Consider the following 8,929-nt stretch of genomic DNA (forward strand, 5'->3'; position numbering starts at 1 on the left):
GTGGGAATCCCTATGAACATTGACAATGGGAGTTCTTAAATTTCAAGGAAGATTCTATGATGTCATCTTGTGCCCAAATTTCCCACCATGCATCAATGGTGGGTGGGAATCCCCATGAACATTGACAATGGGATTTCTTAAATTTCAAGGAAGATTCTATGATGCACACATAAACAGGCGTAAGCAATTCAGAACATATAGTAATTGTTACACCACTGCAGGATAACAGAAAGTGTCCTAAGCTAGGCAAGCCTAGTTCTATCGTAGACCGACCGGGATCCAGTCTCACAGTCAGAAGTTTCTTTAGTCTCACTAGCGGCTTTTATCCACTGGCATATCGCCCAACATTATTGGAGGGTCAAACTAATTAACAGACACGGTGTTCTTTTTTCTAGTTTATCAACAGCACTTTCCTTCACCTATCACTTCTACACTAGCAGATGTTGGAGCACAACTCCTCGGAACAGTAGGAAAGGACGGAACAACACTTCTACACTCTGTGTTGAAGGAACATCTGGATATAGAAACTTCTACACGTACTAATGGCAGAACATTGCTTACAGGAAGATTCTATGATGCACACATACACGCAAGTAATGTGAAACATGTAGTTATTGTTACACCAATGCAGTATAAGAGGAGCATTCTGGGATTACTTCCCACTGTCAATGGGTGGTGCCTGATTTTGGTACACAAATCTCTTTCCAGCTTGAAATATATGAATCTCAAAACACAAAAAATGTTTGGAAAAACGAACCAAAGAAAACTCCCCTGGAATCATGATTTGAGCTGGAAAACTAGCATATCTTATATTTCTCTTGGCAGGGTTTGAGAAGAGTTCAGCTTGCTGGGGTCAGCTGGTTAGTGTGCGCTCCTATTCGACAGGAGGGTCACTGTTGAGTCATGATGTACTGTTTTCATTCTTTCCTGAACTTACCATCATGTAATCCAGATTGGGGAAAAAACCAAGGAGAGTTGAGTATTTGTTCACAGAGTAATTGTGCAAAATAGAAATTTATGGGCATTGACAGGAATGATCAACTCAAAGAATGTTACAGGTATTAGATTTGATGAATTTATTGAACAATTCTACTAATTTTACAGATATATTATTTAATTTTATTGATTATGGTACTATCACAGGATCTATTAGCATTCATCAAGAAGCAAATGCTGTGGCGTATGACCTGATCATGGCATGCCCTTCCAAGTTCTCTTTTACGATTTTCATTTTCTGCTATTCAATTACAGATTAGTCAGGAAATTGGGTTACTCATTGCTTACTGAGTTCTATTATTTTTATGTAAGAAAGCAATGATTTGGGTAATGCATTGATGATTGCTGATTTAAAATGAATAACAGCTTTGATATCATGATATTGTTGATTGATGTCTTAAATCTGTAAATTAACAGGTCTATCGATGACCGCTCGATGCCATCGAGCGTACTTTGATGCCATTGAAGGCTGCTCAATGCCATTGGAAAAATCTAAAAATTTCACAATTTGTTGCTGGACACTTTTGATGTCTTGCTCGATGACATCGAAAGGGGTTTGATGACATCGAAGTCCCATCAAAGTGCCATCAAGAAAATTCAGAAAATACATGTTTAGTCACTAGAATGTTTTGGTGTTTTGTTCGATGACATTGAAGAGGTTTGATGCCATCGAAGTGCCATCAAACGATCGCACAGGGCTACGCAGAGTTGCGTAAGTGCGGGATTTGTTTCCTATTTCGATTGTGATTCACCTAGAGGCTATATATATATATATATATATATATATATATATATATATATATATATAGGGAAAAGGTACTATGCGCTCGACCTCACGATAAGCTCTCGTGAGGTCGAGCTGTGTTGGCCCCACCGTGATGCGTGTCGACAATCAACACTGTGCATTTGATGGGTCCCCTCTAAATTATGGGATATCCCAAAAATCAGCCGTATACGGAACTCAGGTGGGCCATACCATCTAAAATCATGTGAAGACATGCCAAAAATATATAAAAGCACTTGGTGGGGCCCACCTGAGTTTTGAATGCTGCTGAAACTTAGTCTGAACCCTCATCCAAGTGGGACACACATAATGGATGGGCTGGATTTGCAAACCACATCTTGGTGGGCCCAAAAAATGATTATGAATGTTTTAATGGTGCACGGCCCCTCCCCACTTCTGTATGTGGTGTGGCCCACACAAGTCACGGATTAACTTGATTTTTGCGACCTAGGCCCAAGATGGAATGGTGCATCTGACTGATGGGGTAGATGTTCGAAACGCATCACGGTGGGGCCCACACAACTCGACCTCATGGGACGGTCTTGTGAGATACCTTTTCATATATATATATATATATATATATATATATATATATATATATATATATATATAAGGGATATCCAAGAGCTTTTTAATTCGTTCATAGGGTTTCAAGGGTATAACTTGGGTGATACGAGGCTTGTTTGAATCGGGTAATCTCTATCTGTTGTAATTTTCTGCTTTCATAGTATATATTTGTCGCTCTGTGTCATGGTTATATATAAGGGATATCCAAGAGCTTTCTAATTCGTTCATAGGGTTTCAAGGGTATAACTTGGGTGATACGAGGCTTGTTCGAATCGGGTAATCTCTATCTGTTGTAATTTTCTGCTTTCATAGTGCATATTTGTCACTCTGTGTCATGGTTTTTTTCCGAAATGATTTTTTCCATGTTAAATTCAGAGTGCTTGTGATTGGGCTTAATTGTGTAATTGGAATACTTTGCTTGATTCATCTTTATGTGCTTCCGCGGTCCCCTAACAGATATCTAATACAACCAAATGCACTTCTTTTAACAAATTAAGGATTTGTCTGATTTTGTTGAGCCATAAAATGTCTAAAATAGTGAAACCGCTTCACCCACTGATTTTTTATTTTTGAAGTCATGCAAGCATGATTTCTTATTAGACTATGGTTAACAGCTTTGATATCACATCTGTACAGGACCAGCGGGCCGGGCTTATCTTCGACACTGCCGGCTTTAGTGGCCCATCATCGTCAGTTTGTGTCGTCGGATACGAAGGGGAGTTGTGCAGACTGGCAGATGAACATACCACTTATGTTTTTATGTTTGTTTTTAGTCAATACAAAACTGCAACTGTAAAATACAAACACTAGTTCCAAAAAACTGCAACTGTAAAATATACAAATTCCAGGAATCTGTAAGTCATAGATCTTTAATAATCCAACCCCTCCCATACAATGGAAAAAAATAATAATATGTTACTTCATGGAAAAAAAAAAATTTCATTGTGTTAGACGATGATCATCAAACTAAGAACATGTACAGTTTGCAGGTTTTATGTTAGCACTAGTGGGGACCTTGATTCTCCATATTAAGCCGTTCATATGATGGATCGACTTGCTCATTCACCAAAAACCATGGAACAATTAGTACACATTCAATGGAAAAGCTGTCAGATATTTGATGGCTAGGATCTTCCTGTGTTGGGGCTTTTGGTGCATGGATTATCCACATTGGGCCCATCGCATCAATGGTTTGGATTGCTGATCCATGAGACCGGCTTATACAAAATGAGGAATCCGAGCGACAGCTAACGGTACATAGAATTGTATGATACCCTTATATTTTATGAGGGGATTCTCTTTTGAGGGAGTGGATTAGGTGCGTCCTGGCCCGGCCCTTACTGTGGGCCACCTTGATTATGTATTCTGTCCCCCTGTTTTTCTAGATTATTTTTATGGCACGGCCCAAAAAATGAAGAAAATCCAAATCTCAAGTGGGCCGTACCATATGAAACAGTTGTGGCCCTAGAAAGTTTTTAATGGTACGGCTTTCAATCTGATTTTCCTATGGTATGATCCACCCGATATTTGGATTTTCTTCATTTTTGGGCCTATGCCGTAGAAGAGGGACGGCGTGTGCGTATAAAATACATAATCAAGGTGGGCTGCATTGTCTTGGGTGAGGGCGGGGTCGAACCTAATCCGCTCCCCTCTTTCCAAGATCATGTGTACGACTGCCCTATTATTATAATCTCGTATGGCTGATGTAAGTGGATCACACCTCAATCTTGAACTTAGGTTATAATTATCAACGATGTTTTACTCTGGATGCACAACCCACTTCTTATTTTCCCTGACTTCTAATTGTTATTGAATCTAGAAACTAAAAAAGTAATGTTATAGTTGCATTGGGAGTCATTCCGAGCCGTTGATTGGGTTCATCATTCATTTCATGGAATACCATACAAAAATCACAGCCATTGGAGTCCGGACGTTGGCCTTATTTTATAGCCATCTGTTTTCCAGGTATGAATCGGAGGGTTAGGATTGCTTGAAAAAAGCGATTGTTTAGAATCAAAGGCAGTAATTGAGAGTCCACGCCGATGGAGAAATCGGATTGCGTGCTTTGTAACTCAGTACGCTCTTATTGTGCTGAGTAAATTATGTTGGGCCCACCGTGAATGTATGTAGCTTATCCACGCCGTCCATCTGTTTTTCCAGCTCATTTTAAGGGTTGAGCCCAAAATTGAAGTATATCCAAAGCTCAAGTGGACCATACCACAGGAAACAGTGGGAATAATGATTTCCAGTGTTGAAACCTTGATAGGCCCCGCAGTGATGTTTATTTGTCATCCAACCTGTTCATAAGATCACACAAACACGGATGAATGGAAAACAAAAATATAAGCTTGATCCAAAACTTCTGTGGCCCCCAAGAAATTTTCAACGGTAGACATCAATTCACACTGTTTGCTGTGTTGTGGCCTATTTGAGCTTTGGATATCCTCCATTTTCGGGTTCAAACCTAAAATTATCTGGTAAAATGGATGGACGGAGTGGATAAAATACATAAATCACGGTGGACCCCACAGAGTTTTCGTAAGCGTACTGCGTTATTCAGTACGCAATCCGCTTCCGCAGATGGATACCTCAATCCTTGATTTAGTCTGTCATGTAAAAAAATAATCTTGGCCATCCCTTTTATAGGTCATTGGTTGGATGGTTAGAATCGTCCGACAGACATGATTTCTGTATGGCAACATGTAAGAAATAAAAAGTGTACAGGACCTAATGGATGGTCCGGATCGATCAATTGGGCTGTCCTAGTACCCAAATGCAACATGGAGCACTATCAACTTACAGCGGCTACTGTGGTAGTCCTGTAACTGTCAATATCTTAATTATCATTCAAGTGATGATCAAAATTTAAAACAAGTTATTAGAGTGGGGCCCATTATCGATCTGATAGGCTAAGATATCCGCACATAAGGTGATGGCACCGACTATCTTATCCTGAAAAAATAATAATAACAAAACCTTGATTTGTGTAGCCCAAAAGAGAGGAGGACAACTGATGCATAGACGTGATGGCGAAATTAATTAAAGATTAATAGACGTAATGGCGAAATTAATTAAAGATAAAGCTAAGCTTAATCTGATCAAGCCACCTAATTTGCTGGGACTGCTGAGTCATTGAAAGTGGACTAAAATACCAACTCCATTTTAAGCATGCTGATTGACCTAAAAGTCGCACAAGTGGGGCCCATGGTTCAGTGGTCCAAATAGTTGTTATGACCCGGCCTTGGATGACACTACGCGCCCATAATCACCTAGAATGGAAGAATCCTAACCTTTCAACAATCATGTGATTGACGGATAGAGAAGTAAGAGAGAATCAGGAATAATCCTGACCCTTCAACAAGTGATTAACAGATAGAGCGGTAAGAGATAACACGCAGATGGTTCACATTCAAGCAAGAAAATGGCAAAAAATATTATGCCTGAGATCTCCCCATTGTTGGCACTAAGTTTGTTTTTTTTATCATGTGTGGTGTGTGGTGAAAACCCATTTCATTTAAAACGAACAACTTTGACCCCAAGCGCCATAATAGGTCGAATGCAATTGTATATGATCGAGAATTAAGAATATCAGTTGTCTATTCAGCCACTCACATAAGATTGTTACAATATCATTAGTCGACTCTTGGAGGATGGGGTTATTCCTTCCAAGATGTGTGCTGCACTTTGACTTTGGTATGAAAGGACTTTTGGTAACACTTGCCATTCAATTACCACTCACACAAGATGATTAGCCGATTGATTATTGGAGAATGGAATTCTTCATTGGAAGATGGGTTATAACTTTATTTTCCATACAAAATTACTTTTGGTATACTTAGGCAGGTATACTAGACAATCAAAAACAATAACAAAGAAGTAAAATACTTGCAACCTGCGCCAGGACAAGACTGCAAGTAGTAATTTTAAATGAAGAACTATTTGTATTGGAACAGAAATAACTCACCATGAGTCGATTTTTTCTTCTAACAGTTCCTGTGATATTAAATGTCACTTGAGCTTTTCAGCTATATCATGTAATCAGAAGACTACGTCTATTTAGTTCAATGCCAACTGCGCTTTAGTAATATCTTCAAAGATATTTTTGCATACTATATTCTATTTGTACATCAACACGTATTATTTCTTAATTGGTTATTTCAAAAAAGGCCAAAAATAAGGTACAACACCAGTTTTCAGAACTTTTTGCCAACAAGCCATATAGTGGTGAGTTTGAATGTTTCAATGGTTAGGATGGATCATTGATCAATGGGTGTGGGTGCCGCTTGTATCACTCTGAGCATCGGTGTGGTCCACGTGAGATTTAGATTTGCCTCATGTTTTTGGGCTCATGTCCTAAATTAAGCTGAAAAAAATGGATGGATGGCGTGGGCCCCACATAACACGGAAGCGGATTGCGTACTGAGTAAACTCTGTGGGGCCCACCGTCATTCATGCATTGTATCAACTCCGTCCATCCGTTTTATCATATAATTTTATGGCTTTAACCAAAACTTAATAATATACAAAGCTCAAGTGGACCACACCACCTGAAACAGTGTGAATTGAAGTCTATTGTTGAAAAGTTCTTGGGGGCCACAGAAGTTTTAGATCAAGATGATATTTGTGTTTTCCCTTCATCCATGTCTTTGTGAACTTATAAACAGTTTGGATGATAAATAAACATCACTGGGGGCCTTTAAAAGGTTTCAATGGTGGAAATCAATACTTCCACTGTTTCCCTTGGTATGGTCTACTTGAGATTTTGATATACTTTAAAGTTGGGATCAACCCCTAAAATGATCTGGAAAAATGGATGGATGGCGTGGATAAACCACATGATTTCACAGTGGGGCCAACAAAGTTTACTCGGTAGGATAAGAGTGTACTGAGTAACCCACAGTGGATCCTTACTCAGTAGGAAAAACCACATGATTTCACAGTGGGCCAACAGAGTTTACTCAATAGGATAAACCACGTGATTTCACAGTGGGCCCAAACCATGAAAGGGATGGCTAAGATTTCCTTAAAAAGTGACTCTTTGGAATCATAAGCAGTGCCCCAACATATGGATGAATCCAATTGTTGATTAGATTTTTCAGTGATCTGACGGTTCATAACATTGCTAATCATAAGGTTAACATTGTCATAGTAGTTAGATTTTTCGATTTAGCCTGTTAAATATGTGTTTGACCTAATGGACAGTCCAGATTAATCAATTGAATTGTAAGCCTTCTGATCTAGAGCACCATGATTTAAGAGTTCCGTGAGAGAATGGGATCATTTTGGGGGCTAATTTGGATTTGCAGAAAGGGTGGGAAAAGAAATCGTATTTCTTCATCAACCTTATTTTCAAGAAAGTGTGGGAAAAGACGGACTATATCTCATATGCACTTATCGACGACATTTTCTTTAGAAAATTCAGAATTATTTTCAAATCATATGTTTGGTAAAATAATTTTTTTCTTATGATAAATTCTTTTAACCGTGTTTTCAAGTTTCAAAGTATTTAAGAAGCAAAGCGAGGCTCACTCTAAAGGAAAAAGATCAACGGCTTAGATGGAATATCTGGTATCCACGTAACTATGTTCAACATGTCTGCGTAGATTTTGTGTATAGGCTCACTTAAGTTTGTACATGGGGTTGATTTTTTTGTCTGCCTAATATTGAGGGACGGTCCTGATGTACACAGTAAGGGCTACATTTTCCTGGGTGGGGTCCAAACATTACCTATTGGGGTCCCTATTTCAGTGGAATACCTAGTTCCACTTGGTGCTGAAAAAGATCTGTGTGCCTAACCATGATGTATGTATTTTATCCACACCGTCCAACCATTTTACCATATCATTTTAGAGCATCATCACAAAAATGAAGTATATACAAATCTCAGGTGGACCATACCATGGGAAACAATGGAGGTTGAATGCCCACCATTAAAAACTTTTTAGGGCCCACCTCAATGTTTAGTTGCCTTCCAATTTCTTGATTCGGTCGCACAGACCTTTACACTAGGAATATACAAATATTAGCTTGATCCAAACTTTCGTGGCCCCAAAGAAGTTTTTAATGGTGGGCATTCAATCAGCACTGTTTACTATGGTGTGGTCCACTTGAGATTTGGATCCGCTTCGGTTTTTAGTTCATGCCCTAGAATGAGCTGGGAACATAGATGGACCGCATGGATAAAACACATATTTCATGGTGGCCTACTTAGCCTTTCCAGCACGGACACTACACCAAAATCATCAATCGAGTACGGTCCCTAGTTTGGTTCAAAAACGGCTCTAAGCCGTTTCTGATTTGAAACGGTAGTGAACCGTACTCGAATAGTGGCTGTTGTACGTTGTCACTTTCACTTTTTGTTGGTGTGTCCCGATTGAGTGTTCTATATTCTTATTTCTTACTAATATAATTTATCGTATTATTTTGAAATAGATGGACGGAATGGATTCTATTAGAACCCTCTAAGTGGACCCCACATGTCCCGAGAGTCACATTTATATAAAATGCCGCAGACTACTGGATTATTTCGGTTGCCAAAATGCCCTAATCCCTCCAAAACGTCCAAAACGCGATCTGCCTCTC

This window comes from Magnolia sinica, chromosome 6 (genome assembly GCF_029962835.1).
Source record: "Magnolia sinica isolate HGM2019 chromosome 6, MsV1, whole genome shotgun sequence".
NCBI lineage: Eukaryota > Viridiplantae > Streptophyta > Magnoliopsida > Magnoliales > Magnoliaceae > Magnolia > Magnolia sinica.